Here is a 15,565-nt window from a genome sequence, read left to right on the forward strand (position 1 = left end):
TTCATAAGCTTATACTGTGTGTTAGTGCTTAAAATATACATATATGTATGTATACCTATGTGTATGTATACATATATATATATATATATAAGCTTACAGAAAGAGAAAGGGTGATAAGAAAAGGAGAGAAGAAAAAAGAAAGGAGGCAAGATAGAATATGATGAATCAATCAGCCAGGGCCATAGGATACGATTCATCTTGGAGGGTTCTCCCATGCATGCTAAGAGAAGACAAAAGATTCCTAGGTCAAAGACAAGGCAGCACAAGTAGCATTAGCTTCATGTCCAGATCAGTGTTTCATGCAAGCTGAGTTCCACAGGTGAGTAGTGTGGCACAGAAAGATACTGCAAACACAGTAGGTTAAGACACAATGAGATACTGTGCCCACAGAAACTCAGAACTTAGAGAAGCTGAGTCTTCTATCTTGGACAGTGAGTACACCTGCCTAATCATTTCTCTAAAGGAAGATATTATCTTTCATACACTGGTCATGCATCAGTCCAAATATTCAGAGGTTGCAACTTTATTTGCCAAGCCTGTTTGCTATGGAGATAGCCTTTAAAAAAAAAAAGCCCAGAAGAAAGAGGTTGAAGTACTTTTACTAAAGGCATACAGAGACAAGAAAAATTGTTTCCCAGCAGTATCTAATCCTCATTAAGTCTACTTGGAAGACTGCTTCCCTTGGCTCTCTCCCCCTGTACCCTGAATATTCCCACCCAGCACCTGTAACCCTGGCAACTGGCATGCTTGGGGACAGTGGGAGGTCCCCAAATCTGAGTTAATTTCCTCCATCCTCTGAGATCACATCCACTTCTGCTGTGGCCACACACCCCCCCTATTTATCTCTCACTTCCTGCCATAAGCTCTCTTTCTCTGCCAACTCCATCTTGGGTGGCAGGAGATCTGCTCTTTCCCTCACACAATAACCCCTCTTCTCCTGAACTGTGTGGAGTTTCCTTTCGGTTGACCTTATATTCATTTTTATACTATTTTGGGCTTCTGATAAATTTTCCCGTGAGCTTAGTGCTCCATTGACCATGTTGAATAACCTGAACAATTTATTAAATCTATTTAATTAGTCTTGTCCAGTGTTTAACTAAGGCTATTATCACCAGTACTCAAAAAAAAAGGATGAGGCTATCCTATAATATAGTCCTCATCCATCTCCCCTATTGTCCCAGACTTATCAGCTGAAAAATTCCATAAACCTGGATGAATCTTAGGATTCTGTATTGATAACCCCATTTGGCCTGAACATTAATCCATGTATAGCACCACATATTGACAATTGCATATATTTCACCATAACCTGTGGGGAGAAAATTTGGGGAAAATCTTAGCAACCATGGCCAAGGAATGAAGGTTGATGTTAATGTCTTCTGGGATCAAAGTTGTGCTACCTTAAGTGCTTTAAGGTTGTTTATGAGCATTCAGCATACAGTATCTTCACCAAATAGGCATTATGTTCTCCAGTCCTATCGATTTTCCTGAAAGTGACAATTTTCCTTGTGTGTGTGTGTGTGTGTGTGTGTGTGTGTGTGTGTGTGTGTGTGTGTGTGTGTGTGTCAGTTTTGGGGCTTGAACTCCAGGCACAGTCACTATCCTGAGCTGTTTTTGCTTGAGTCTCAGAGACTTAACTGCTGCTAGGGCTGGCTTGAAACCACAATAGTCAGGTATGAGCCTACTAAGTAGCTAGAATTACAGGCATGAGCCACCTATGCCTGGCCCATTTTTTTTCTGGCTAAACAAAACTCCGGTGTGTGTGTGTGTGTGTGTGTATATCACATATAAATACCAAATTTTCTTCATCCGATAGACGTGTTGGCTAATTTCATAACTATGAATAGTGCTGTGGTCTCTCTCCAATACATCCCCTGGAATGCTGTCCAATCCATTTTTAGTTTTCCACAGAACCTCCATACTGATTTCCACAGTGGTTGCAGTAATTTACAATTCTGCCAACAGTGCACATGTGCTGTACCTCCCTTCATTCTCATCCTTACCAGCAGTTTTTGTTTTCTTGATGATAGCCAATCTGATTGGACTGAGATGGATGCTCAATGCACTTTTGCTTTGTGTATCTGATAAGTCAGGGAGGTACTATGCCTAAAGTCCCATGGTAGAAATCTAGGTAAAGCTTTTGCCTTCTTACCAGAGGTTCCAAGTAGCAAAATTATCAGGCACTGTCTTATATTCTAGCTCAAAGGTTTTATCCCAGAATTTTAATTTTTTCTGTGATTTTTGTTATTAATTTTTCCTCCTCCCTCCCCCTCGTTACACAGTGCTAATTTAGAGATAAACCCAAGTAAAAATGTCCCAGTGAGCTATATACCCAAAACATACTATAAGGATCTGGCTTTATTTTGGGCAATGGCTGTTGTCTAAAAATAAAAATCCCACAACTTTTCCTTTGCTGCTGAAGGAATTGCATATTATAAATATATTTCCATGGCCCCAAAAACTCTACTCAGTAAGCAAGTCTCTGAATTTTTTTGCTGGTAAATGTGATAATCTCGCAGTCAGAACACTGAGACTTAGGCTGCTAACATTCCAATGAAAATTATATCATCTGGATAGAGGAAACTTTGAGTATCAGAAGGTAGAGATATTAGTGCTGTATCCAATATACTCACCAGTGGCAAATGTCAGAGAATTATATCCCAGTAATATTTCTATGCAGGAAGTTCTTTCTAATATATAGAATCCTACGTATGAGATACTTAGAAATACTTAGAATGCTACTTATGAGACAAGAAAGTACAGAAATATAAAAACATCAATTGGTACTATAGATTTATATGCAGGGATTGGAAGCTTAATCAGTTGGTAGAGTACTGGCCTGTGATCAGAATCTTTAGGTAGAGTTTGAGTTCTGATCTATGACCTAAAAACAAAAAGAAAAGAAATTTATGCAGACACAACAGCAGTTCCATTGAATCTACCCAAAGAGTCCCATCCACATGTCACCCTAATTTACCTTCCCCAGTTTATATTTAGCTCAAGCCCAGTCAATGGAGACTTCACAGGCTGTTGTCTATGCCGATAAAACCTGAAATTTTGAGGTCCTTTCCACTGCCAGTGTATTCTGACCTAAGGAGAGAGTGTGTGGCATGCAGGCACTTTTGCAAACAGGAAAGCATAGGCTCTGCCACGGTCATCTTTCATAAAGCAGCTGAGATCAGGCTGAGTAAGGCAGAGAGGGCAGAGACTTGCAGGAGGCAGAGAATGGCTCTGAACTCTATTTACTTCTAGTTTCAGCTGTCATCGGTGACCAAATGAACCTTCAAAGCCTTTAATCTGCTAAAACTTTAGATCTTCATCAATGATGTTATTTATCTGGCAATTGGGGACTCACTGCCTCTGTAGCGGCAGCCATATGGTCTTTGGTGTTAGACACAGGAATTGTTCTCTCTTTGTCCTTCTAACGTTTGATCTTCTTTTCACCTAAAGCCAAACAAGGAGAAGCCAATGCACAGTTCGGTGGCCTGTTCTATTTTTGCCTCCCTTACCTTGGTCCCTGATCAGGGACCATTGATGCAGGTCCACTGAGACTCTAATCTTCATTCTAACCTTGCTCATCCATAGCTGAGAGTATTACTGCTGGATTCTAGGGTGAACATCCATATTGCTGTTCCTGGCTCTGTGATATTCATCCTTTTGGTTTCAAAAAGCCAGATTTCTATCTGCATCTTATACTCACACTAAGAACTCTGTAGGATCATAGGTTTCACCCTACTTGTAAACTAGCAAAACCAGCAACAGAATCTGCCATAGTTTCATGAACGTGGGACAGGAACTACAGGACTCCTGGTTCAGAGCACAGCAAGACAGCACAAGCTTTCTACTTGTGATGTTTTCCTTCACCCCTCAGATTGTATAGAAGCAATGCTGAGAAGCCCAAATCCCATCAATTGGATGCAGACATAAAACTTCCCCCAACTGAAAATAATGCAAATGTGTTTAGAGAGAAAGTAAACCTACTTTTGCTCCAGATGGATATTCTCTGTCTCCCAAGGCTGTTGACTATACAAATATCCTTGCAGGGGCCGGGAGTTTGGCCTGGTGGTTAAAGTGCTTGCCTAGCATGCACGAAGACCCGGGTTCGATTCCTCGGTACCACATACATAGAAAAAAGCCGGAAGTGGTGCTGAGGCTCAAGTGGTAGAGCTCTAGCCTTGAGAAAGTCCAAGGACAGTGCTCAGGCCCTGAGCTCAAGCCCAGGACTGGCAAAAAAAAAAAACCAAATATCCTTGCAAAAATTGCTCAGGATAAAAAAGCAATTAGTACCACTTAGTATCATAAGACATGCAAAAATGCAAGATATACACAGAGAATTGTCTCTAAACATCTAATTCCTCCTTCTACTTAACGTTGCCTTGTTTGCCTTTTAATCATCTGTGTTCCTACCAGAACATAAGCTCCATGAGAGCAGATACCTCCTCTTTCCTAGTCTCTGCTTGTCCTCTAATATCTAGCCAGTAGAAGCAAAGTAGGTATTTGTTTAATGAATAACTTTCTCAAAATCTTGCATGTCCATCAGTGTTAGAGGAGCTGAGGAGTCATATGAGACTTCATAACTGGGATTGAATGTTCAGGCATGGCTTTCATGGTTCATATATTTTTAGCATGGTGCTTGTAATTGGATGTCTTTTGATTTTCAGTTTAGAGGTGATTTCTCAGAGGTTTGAATTCACAGCCTTGAGCTAGTTAGGCAGGTGAAACAAGCTACTTGAACCAAGCCTCCAGTTTGGTACACTGATTATTTTGGAAATAGAATTTCTCTTTTGATTAGCCCTGCTTAGAGAGCGATTCGCTGATTTGAAACTTCTTTCTATAGCTAGGAAGAGAAGCACATGCTACTGTACCCAATTTCTTCTGTTAAGATAGTTTTACATACTTTTCTGACCAGACCAGCCTAAATCACAATCCTCCTAAACTTAGCTTCCCATGCAGCTGGTATACAAGTATGACACTATGCCAAACTCTTAGTTGAAAAAGATTCTTAACTGTATGCCCAGGCTAGCTTTGAACAGCAATTCTTCAGTTACCTAAGTACTTAGAATTACAGTCATAAGCCACTGGTATTTGGCATAATTAGAACATTTTGTTATAATTCTTCCTTTTTAATGTCTTATTAAATGGAAAAAATATTTGAAGGTGCGAATGTGGCTCTGTTTCCAGGGTTCCGACTAGATAAGAGAAGTGAAGACTCTCATGACAAAATTTGGAGGGGATTTCACCCTCAAATTCAAGCAAGTATTCCCAGGATCCTAGGTGGCCTTACCCTACTCTCCCTTACTTATTTTACTTTGAGCTTTCAGAAGCCTCTGAGGCGATTGTCATCTGATAGAATTCTGTTTGTTAAAATACATAAAATCACAGTGTTTGAGACCCATTCACTTAGTACTTTGCCCTTTGCCACTTTCAGTGCCATATTTGAGCAGTCTCTTCTCTACTGTGCACAAAACTCTGATTTGTATAAGCTTTCTAAAAAAAATACTCCGTGGTTATTGGGAAATAGGAGTTACAGGCTCAGGGAGAATCAATTCAGGATATTTATCCTCTGGCTCTCTCCCACAAGGTCACTCGCTTCTGTCAAATTCCAATAGGCATTCCCATCCTACCTCCTTGTGCCTTAGTTGGGTCATGTTCCAATTGTGACTAGTTCTGGAATGGGTTCCAGAGGGTTCCTTCAACCCTACCTGATACATTTTAAAAGAATGCATCTATATGTAATTTTATTATTATTTTCCCGAGCCTTTTAATGTAGTTTATTTGTAAAAACTCTTTTAGTTACCTCATTTGAGGGTATTATTTTTTCTGCTGAGACCCTTAAAGAATATTATATTGGACCTCAATAGGTATTTTATAATAAGTATGTGAATAAAGCAAAGATATAAAATGTACCACTTAGGAGGGTCTTGGGAGCTAGACCCTCCAGAGAAAGCCACTGTTCCAGATACAATGCAGCGCTGCCCAAGCTCACCGTAGAGATTCTAGGCAGCAGAAAAGAACCACCTTCCTACTGCTCTAAGCAAATTCCTCCTTCCACTAAGTTAGACTGGGAAGAGGCCTACAAAAACGCCAACTTTGTAAGGCTCAACTTTATTCTGGCCTCTCACACAAACTGATCTGAGAATTCATCTGTTCACTCTGAGTTGTATTAGTTCAGACAGACCTGAGTGAGAGAATCTAGGTAACCGCCACATCCCAACATCAAGAAGGATTCTGAATCCCACCACACCACAAGGAAAGCTGTCCACTGCAAGGAAATCAATCAAACTAAGAGACAGAACAGCGGACATCAGGGAGTCACAAAGATCTCCATACAAATTGCTGTTCTATTCAGTCTTAGAGAGTCTGTGGTGCTTACTATACCTCTTTCTTAATCCAGGCTATATTTCTGATTGTTCAGTTTTATATTTCTCTATCTTAGTATTTTTAAATTTTTATTATTATATGTCATTGTTTTTTTTTAATTTTCAACTTTTAAAATTTTTAGCTCTTAGATCTCTTCCTTCTGTTTCTCTATTCCTCTATTTATATTTTCTCCTCCCCTGATTTTTCATTTTATCTCTTCATATTTCTTTTAATTTCACTTCAATCTGTTTTCCTTTATTTCTGGTCCTTCTCGCCTTTATTTTCTTTAGTCTGTTGAACCTTAATTGATTATGACTAATTGGCTTATTCTATTGTCCTTTTGGTTGGGATTATTTTATTGCTTACAACGAATTTGCTCACTGGCTACAACTATATATAATCTATCCTAAATCACAATACTGCTACCCAAACAAAGAAAAGGAAAGTTATAGAGAGAATGCCTATTTATGATTTTGAACCTCTAAACACTGCAATTACAGGATTCTGGATTGTTTTTTTATTTAAAATTTTGTTGTGCTGTGGTATTGGATTTATTTTTATTTCCAAATGGCAGAGCAAACCATAAACACAAGAAAAACAGCAAATCAGGGAAGCTCAGCTTCTACTCAGAATAAATAGGCAGTAGACCAGTCAATGAAAGACCTAGAAGATGGCCCTCAAATTGCTTTAAAAACACTGCTAGTGAATATGTTGAATGATAAGATAGAAAGCCTACACATGGCTATGCACAAGTGTGATTAGGCTAACCAAGATTATTAGATGAATTCATGGAATCCACAAACAGAAGCTCAGTGGATTTCAAGAGAAGGAAAGGGAGTCCAATAAAATAATAGTCACTCAGCCAAAGACTATGAGAGAAGACCCTGAAAAATCAAATCAAGGAAATAAAGAAGTCCATACAAGATCTAAAACAAAAAGCTTCAATGAAGAGATTGAAGCATTCAGAAATGATCAATTAAAATGCCTTAACAGCAGATTAGATGATGCAGAAGGGTATCTGGAATTGAAGATAGTCTAGATATTATAAGGAACAGACAACAGTTATTTAGAACAAATCCAGGAAAAGAAATGTCCTTACAGGAGCTTTAAGACTCAATCAGAAGAACTAATTTAAGGCAAATATGTATTCAGGAAGGTCAAAAGAGAAAGCTAAATTGATAGGAAATATATTTAACAAAATTCTAGCAGAGAATTTCCTGCACTTCCAAAATGATAGACCATTCAGATACAAAAAGCTGTAGAACCCCAAGCAGACCAGACCAGAATATTCATTCCACCACCACACTACAAGGCATACAATCCAATAGCGACCAGGGGAAGGATCCTTAAAGCTATCAGGGAGAAAAGATTCATTACCTATAAAGAAAAGACAATCAGATTAACTGCAGATTTCTTTGTTTTTTTTTAAATTTATTTTTATTGTAATGTACAGAGGGGTTACAGTTACATTCTCCAGTAGGTGCATTACTTCTCACACATTGATACCCCTTCTCATGTTTTTGTCCCCATTTCTTTTCCCCTACCCCTCCCAATCATCTTGTTTTGACCCCTACCCTTTCCTATTTCAAATAAACAAATAAATGTTTACATAATATACCAGGTAACAAAGTCAGATACATTAACCACTTGAGATTAAGTGTAAGGGGAAAAAATAGAAAAGAAATAACTTCACATGGTACATTAAGAACAGCAATCACAAAGATAAACCTCTTGTTTCCCTATCCTGGAGTTCATTTTGTTTAGTCTCATCCTATATGACCACATGTACATAGTTTTTGAGCTACTGTGATCCTCTGCCAGGTGAATCCTAGATGTGTACCAATTATTACAAATGAGGGAAACCATGGAGTTTATGTTCCTTTGGGTCTGGCTTACTTAGTGTGATTTTTCCAAGTCTTTCCATTTCTTTAAGAATGGGGCAATGTCATTTTTTCTGATGGTAGCATAGAATTTCATTGTGTATAAATACCACCTCTTCTTGATGCATTTGTCTATTGAGGAGCATCTGAGTTGGCTTCCTACCTTAACTATGGCAAATGAACTATGCTGCAATGAACATTGTTGTGATAGTAGCTTTAGTGTGTCCTTGTTTCCAGGAGTGGGATTGCTGGCTCATAGGAGAGCTCTGAGTCTAGCCTTTTAAGGAATCGACATACTGTTTTCCAGAGTGGTTGAACGAGGCATCTGTTGTTATTAGATTTCTTGATAATGGCCATTCTAACTGGAGTGAGGTGAAATCTCAAAGTTGTTTTGATTTGCATTTCTTATATGGCCCAGAGATGTTGAGCATTTCTTCATGTGTCTATAGGCTATTCTTATTTCCTCTTTAGAAAAGTCTCTCTTTAAGTCTTTAGCCCACCTTTTAAAGGGATGGTTGTCTCTTTGAGAATTTGTTTTTGAGAGATTCAATTTTTTTAGATATGAGGCGCTTGTTGGTTATATGGCTTGTGAAGATCTTTTCTGTGGGCTATTTACCTTGCTAGAGGTGTCCTTTGCTATACTGAAGCTCTGAAATATGTAGATTTCTAACCCTAAACCTAGAAAGTAAGAGGAGGCTTTAATGAAATATGCCATGACTTAAAGGCAAATGACACATCTTGCCCACAAAAAGAAATTCTGAAAGTGAAAGGCCGAATTAAAACCTACAATCCCCATAAACTGGCTGGAGTTGCAATAGGAATAATAGATAAAATATAGTGAGATGAGATAAGGACATTACATACTAATACAGTGATCTCTCCTACTAGAGCATATAACAATTCTAAATATTATACACCAAAATTATTATACACAATTATATACACAAAAATCAGTGAGATTCTCGGGGCTAAGAGTTTGGCCTAGTGGTTGAGTGCTTGACTAACACGCACAAAGACCCAGATTCCATTCCTTGGTTCCACATACATAGTAAAAGCCGGAAACGGTGCTGTGACTCAATTGGTAGAGCTCTAGCCTTGAGAAAACCCAAGGAAAAAAGGAACAAGCCAAACCCAAACTAGTAGATGGAAACAAATAATTAAAATTAAATCAGAAATGAATGGGTTAGAGACTGAAAAAGAAACCTATAAAAATGATTAACAAAGAAAAGAGTTGGTGCTTTTAAAAAATTAACAAAATTGACAGCCTCTTAGCAGAAAGAGAGAGAAAGAGAGCGAGCGCGAGAGAGAGAGCGAGCGAGAGAGAGAGAGACAGAGAGAGAGAGAGAGAGAGAGAGAGAGAGAGAGAGAGAGAGAGAGAGAGAGAGAGAGAGAAGATAACCCACCCAAATAAATAAAATTAGATACAAGAGTAGGAACATCACGACAGACACAAACAAGACTCAGAACATAATAAGGGAATGCTTATCGAACCTTTATGTGAACAAATTTAAGACTCAGGAAGAAATGGAAGAATTTCTAGCAAATTTGATATACTCAAACTAAACCAAGAGGATTCTAGCCAACTAAATAAATTCATAATAAGTAATGAAATAGAATGGCAATAAAGACCCTTTCATCCAAGAAAAACCCAGAAACAGATGGATTCACAGCTGAATTCCGTAAGGCCTTCATCAGGGAACTCACCCCAATACTTCTCAAACTCCTCAATGAAATTGAGAGCAAAATATCACTACCAAACTCACTGTATGAAGCCCATATAACCTTCATTCCAAAACCAGACAGGGAATCATCAAAGAGATCTATAGACCCATCTCTTTGATGAACATTGATGTAAAATTTCTCAATAAAATTCTGGCCAACTGACTTCAATATCTAATAAAAAATCATAGACAATGATCAAACAGGATTCATTCCAGGGATAAAAAAATTAGTTCAATATATGCAAGCCATCTAATGTAATGTATCACATCAACAGGAGCAAGGACAAGAACCACATGGTCATTTCAATAGATGTAGAAAAAGAATTTGACAAGATCCAGCACCCTTCTACTATCAAAGCTCTGGAGAAATTAGGAATCCATGGAACATTACTCAATATAATAAAGGCTATATATGACAAACTTATAGTTGGTGAGAAGTTAAAACCATTTTTCCCCAAACATTAATGAGTCAAGGTCCACTCTCTCCACTCCTCTTCAATATAGTATTGGAATTCCTAGCTAGAGCAATAAGGCAAGAAACAAACATAAGGGAAATCCAAAAGGAAACGAAGAGGTAAAATTCTCCATCTTTGTAGATGGCACGATCCTGTATTTAAATAACTCCATTGATTCTTCTCCCAAGTTACTTGAGTTGATCCAAAATTTTGGCAAGGAGCATGGTATAAAATTAGCACACAATAATTAATAGCTTTTCTGTATGCCACAATGAGAAGAGCCAGGTGGAAATCAGGAAAGCAACTCCTTTTATAAAAATCTTTTTAAAAATGATGAAAACTCAAAACCTGATAAGGGAAATTAAAGCCGATTTAAGAAGTGGGAAAAAAACCTCCTATCCTCCTGGATTGGCATTGTAAAACTATTAATACTGCCACCAGCTATCTACAAATGCAATGCAATAGCATCAAAATCCCAACAACATTCTTCAAGTAGAAAAAGCAATCCAAAATTTCAAATGGAGTAATAGAAGGCCCTGAATAGAAAAAAAAATCATTAGCAGAAAGAACAGTTCTGAAGGAATATCAATAGCAAACTTCAAGGTCTATTACAAAAATCTTAATTATAAAAAAAACAATTGTTGATACTGGCACATGAACAGACCTGAGAATCAACAGAATAGAACCCACAGGCCTATAGCCACCTAATATTTTATAAGGCAGCCAAAAACACAGGCTAGAAGAAAGACAGCTTCTTCAACAAATGGCGCTGGCAGAATTGTCTATATACATGTAGATAACTGACATTAGGCCCTTATCACCCTGCACCAGAATCAATTCTAAATGGATGAAAGATCTCAATGTAAGGAATACCCTGAAATTATTACAGGAAGGGATAGGGCAAACACTGGGGCTCCTTGGCACAGTTCAAAAGTACCTAAGTAAATATCCAGGAACATAACAAATCAAAGAAAGGATAGATAAATGGGACTGCATTAAACTGAAGAGTTTCTACACAGAAAAGGAAATAGCAGGATAAATAGAAAGCCCACAGATTGGGAGAAAATATTTACTAATTATACCTCAGACAAGAGCCTCACATATAAAGTATACTTAGAGCTCAAGAACCCCCCCAAAACAAATCCTCAGAAGGAACCCCATCAATAAGTGAGCTAAAGAGAGACTTCTCTGAAGAAACAATAAGAATGGCCAATAGACACATGAGGAGATATTCAACATCTCTGGCCATAGAAAAATTGCAAATCAAGACAACATCGAGATTCCACTTCACTGACTCCAGTTAGAATGGCCATTATCAAGAAAATTAATTATACAGATGCTGGCAGAGATGTGACCAAAAGGAATGCTAGTACACTGTCGGTGGGAACGTAAACTTGTTTGACCACTCTGGAAAGCAGTATGGAGGTTCCTCAAAAAACTAAACATGGAGCCTCCCTATGATCCAGCAATCCCACTCCTGGGCATTTACCCAAATAACCACAAACCAGTCTATACTGATGCCACCAGTACAACTATGTTCATTTCAGCATTATTTACCATAGTTAAGATATGGAATCAACCCAGATGCCCCTCCGTAGATGACTGGATCAAGAGAATGTGGTGTATATACACAATGGAATGTTATGCTTCTATCAGAAAGAATGACTTTGCCTAATTGTTAAGGAAATGGAAAGACTTATAAAAACTTAATATTAAGTGAAGTACGCCAGACTCAAAGAAACATCTGCTCCATGGTTTCCTTCATTTGTAATAACTAGAATCTGTTTAGAAACCTACAAGTTAATCCAATGGATAGTAAAAGACAAATAATTACACTTGGACATGATTAATTAAACAGCACTCTAAGCATCTAAAATAAAGGAGGATATTCTTAGGAGAGGATAACAATGGCTCAAAAAATGTTCTTATGACCATATATAATGAGGTTTCCCAAAATGAACTCCAAAAAATGGAAACAAGAGGGTGTTTCATTGTATGCCGTTGTTTCTTTTTTCTTTCTTCTCCCCCTCTCTGTTCCTATTGTTTTTCTTTCTTTCTGTTCCTTTGTTTATTGATTTGGGGAAGGAAAAGGGAATCAAAGAAACAATGGGACAAAGTGTAAGCCAATTTAACTGTGATACTTACTAGACACTATGCTGGAAATGAACTTTACAAGTTGGAGATGGGGGGTATAGGAAAGGGGGAAAAGGGGAGAAAATGATGGAGTTGATAAAAGGAATGTAGCCAGGCACTGGTAGCTCATTCCTGTAATCCTAGCTACTCAGGATGCTGAGAGCTGAGGAACACAGTTAAAAGTCAGCGTGGGCACAAAAGTCTGTGAAACTCCGATCTTCAATGATCCACCAGAAAACCGGCAATGGCACTGTGGCTCAAGTGGTAGAGCGCTAGCCTTGTGCTGAAAAGCTCAGGGACAGCACCCAGGCCCAGAGTTCAAGCCCCAGGACCAACAAAACAAAAAGGAATGTACTCATTACCTGGCTTATGTAACCATAACCCCTCTGTACATCATCTTTCCAATAAAATATAAACTTAGAAATAAAAAGTTTTGAAAAGGAAAATATAACACTTAAAATTATATCAAAGATGTCACTTTAGAAGGAAAACTTGACAGCAACGATATGGTGCTTTATTGATTTCAACCAAATGAATTTCATTTCAATGGATTGTAGTACCTAAAATTGATGGAGAGATGAAATTGTGCCAGAAGGGATCTTGTTTGAAGACTGGGAAGCTGATAATATATTAAAGATGATGAGTGGGAGAAGGTGGGGATTCTTCTATAATTCACTTTTATGGCATTGCTAACTTAATAGCAAATCTGTACATCAAAATGAAAATACTCAATTAAAAGATTATATAGGTCTAGTTGGACAGAGCCCTGATGATTCTGCCTTTATAGGTACCCATCAAATGACAAAAAGAAAGGAGAAACACAACAAAAGAAAATTAGATAGAGACTTAGAAGATTGCAGGAATTATTAGGATACAGGATCTTTTTAAAAGCCTGAAAACTAAAAGAAGCCTAGCCAAAACCAATTTTAATTATGTTAACAATTAGCAGTGTAAGTATGAAACGTTTTAATATAAAATGGCATGAATGGTCCTGGCTGGTAAAGTGAGAGCTTTAATTGAATCGAAAAAAGGTTAAGGTTGATATACTGTTTCATCTGAGAAACTCAATTACTGAAAAGCAGAAGAGCAAATTGATTAATAGGTGGTTTTAACAATGGTTTTATGCTTTGGTCACTGTCAATGGAGAGAGAGAAGTGATGGAAATCTTACTAACATCACAACATCTTAATAAACCCAGTGAATTTTTTTTATAATAATGCTGTTTAGTTTGATGTGAGGCTGACAGGTTACATTAGATTCTGTCTCTTCTAGTACTGATACTTAAACCTTTGAACAAAGTGAAACCAGGCATTTCTTTAACCCTTTCTTTCCTACAAGTAATTACATACAGAAAGAACATGATAGCCTCTTAAATTTTAAGCTTGGTTATAAGATACAGCACAGAGCGATTATGTAGATAATTGGATCCCTGAGCTGTTTTCTTATGCAAAGGATTCAAGTAATTGATGTGAGGATGACAAAAATCTGGATTCATTATCTCATTGAAGGACTTCACTTTACTAATAGCAGATTAAAATTCAGCCAACATTTATCGAACAGCAGCTGATTTTAAAGCTGTTGTATGTTGTTTCAGTAAATCTTCCTAATAGGGCCGGGAGTTTGGCCTAGTGGTAGAGTGCTTACCTAGCATGCACGAAGACCCAGGTTTGATTCCTCGGTACCACATACATAGCAAAAAGCCAGAAATGGTGCAGTGGCTCAAATGGTAGAACTCTAGCCTTGAGAAAGCCCAAGGACAATGCTCAGGCCCTGAATTCAAGCCCCAGGACTGGAAAAAAAAAGAAAAGGAAAAAAAATCTTCCTAATACTTCAGTGTGTGAGTGTCATAATTGCATCCTACAGATGAGAAATATGATGCTCAGAGAATCTATCATTCTCTGTAGACTTGAACCCATATCCCCCTATGTTAATTCTGGCAGAGTTTTCTTTCCAGTGGTGAGGAGTCTCTAGACTGTGGGCCACATAAGGCCTGTGGAAACATTTGAAAACTGACAAAACATGTATGTTTCTCATTGGCAATCAACCTGTATTGATAATTTTGTATAGCCCATGGATGATGTTATAAATGCCGAAATGACCCTCTGCAAAAAAAAAAAATCAGCATCCCCTACCTCTGCAAGCCATGTGGCAAAATAAAAAATAAATGAGATTTGAACATGAGTATAAATGCCACAACTCTAGGAAAAGGCCAGCACCCCAGAAATGAGTTTGTTCCTACAAAGTTCTAAGTGAACATGGCCAGAAAACAGCAGCAGAGTCTATCAGCCACATTGAAAGAAAGTAGCTCTAGCGTTCTTCATTTGAAAACTTGTTGGCTTTCTTACCTGATTTTTGAGAAATAGAGGAAATACTGTGGCATTGAGTGGCCATCCATTAAATAACAATTTCTGATCTGTAATATAGAGGAACTTGTCCTGGACAATTACTATTTCCCCTTTACCAACATTATATATAAACAAATGGACACAAACAGCAAATTTTAATTCTAGTGCTCAAGGAGAAAAATGCATCCATAGAGATAATTTCCCAGACATGTTCTTGCCTCTTATTCACAGAGATAGAAGGCACATGATTGAAAATATAAGAGAAAACTAAAAGAAGCAGGAGGTGCAGAGAGCCAGAACAGAATAGCTGTTGTCTAGAAAAGAGCAGATGGTTCTCAGTTGGTAAGAATACCAATCACATTCCAGTGCTATGTGACTTAGTAGAACCAAAATAAATGACATATTGGTCAAGAGAAAAAGCTGCCACAAGTCTAAGCTGGCCAGAGAAATGAAGAGCTATAGAATATGTTCAAGGAAACACGACTTTCATTAGCATTTTCCTCTGGATTTCACTTTGTGCCTCATGGCTCCAGCCTCTTGCCTTTTGGACCAGTGATATAAATGTTTTCCAGATCTCCGTCCAAATCTAGCTTAGCAACTACCTAGCAGAAAATAACCTGAGTGAAAGCCCCAAACAACCCAGTTAAGGTTCATGTTTCTCCCACATTTCC

General features: G+C 37.9%; 1 long non-coding RNA gene across 1 annotated transcript in view; it reads right to left on the reverse strand.

Annotated features, from left to right (window-relative positions):
- Window positions 1-3,365: 3,365 nt before the first annotated feature.
- The window catches only part of LOC150059955 (uncharacterized), a 117,749-nt gene continuing 105,549 nt past the window's right edge, over window positions 3,366-15,565 (reverse strand). Inside the window, exon 5 of the long non-coding RNA XR_016536415.1 lies at window positions 3,366-3,444. This is a non-coding gene — a long non-coding RNA (uncharacterized LOC150059955). The remainder of the gene's footprint in view (window positions 3,445-15,565) is intronic.

This window comes from Megascapheus bottae, chromosome 8, assembly GCF_031878675.1.
Source record: "Megascapheus bottae isolate mThoBot1 chromosome 8, mThoBot2.hap1, whole genome shotgun sequence".
Lineage (NCBI taxonomy): Eukaryota > Metazoa > Chordata > Mammalia > Rodentia > Geomyidae > Megascapheus > Megascapheus bottae.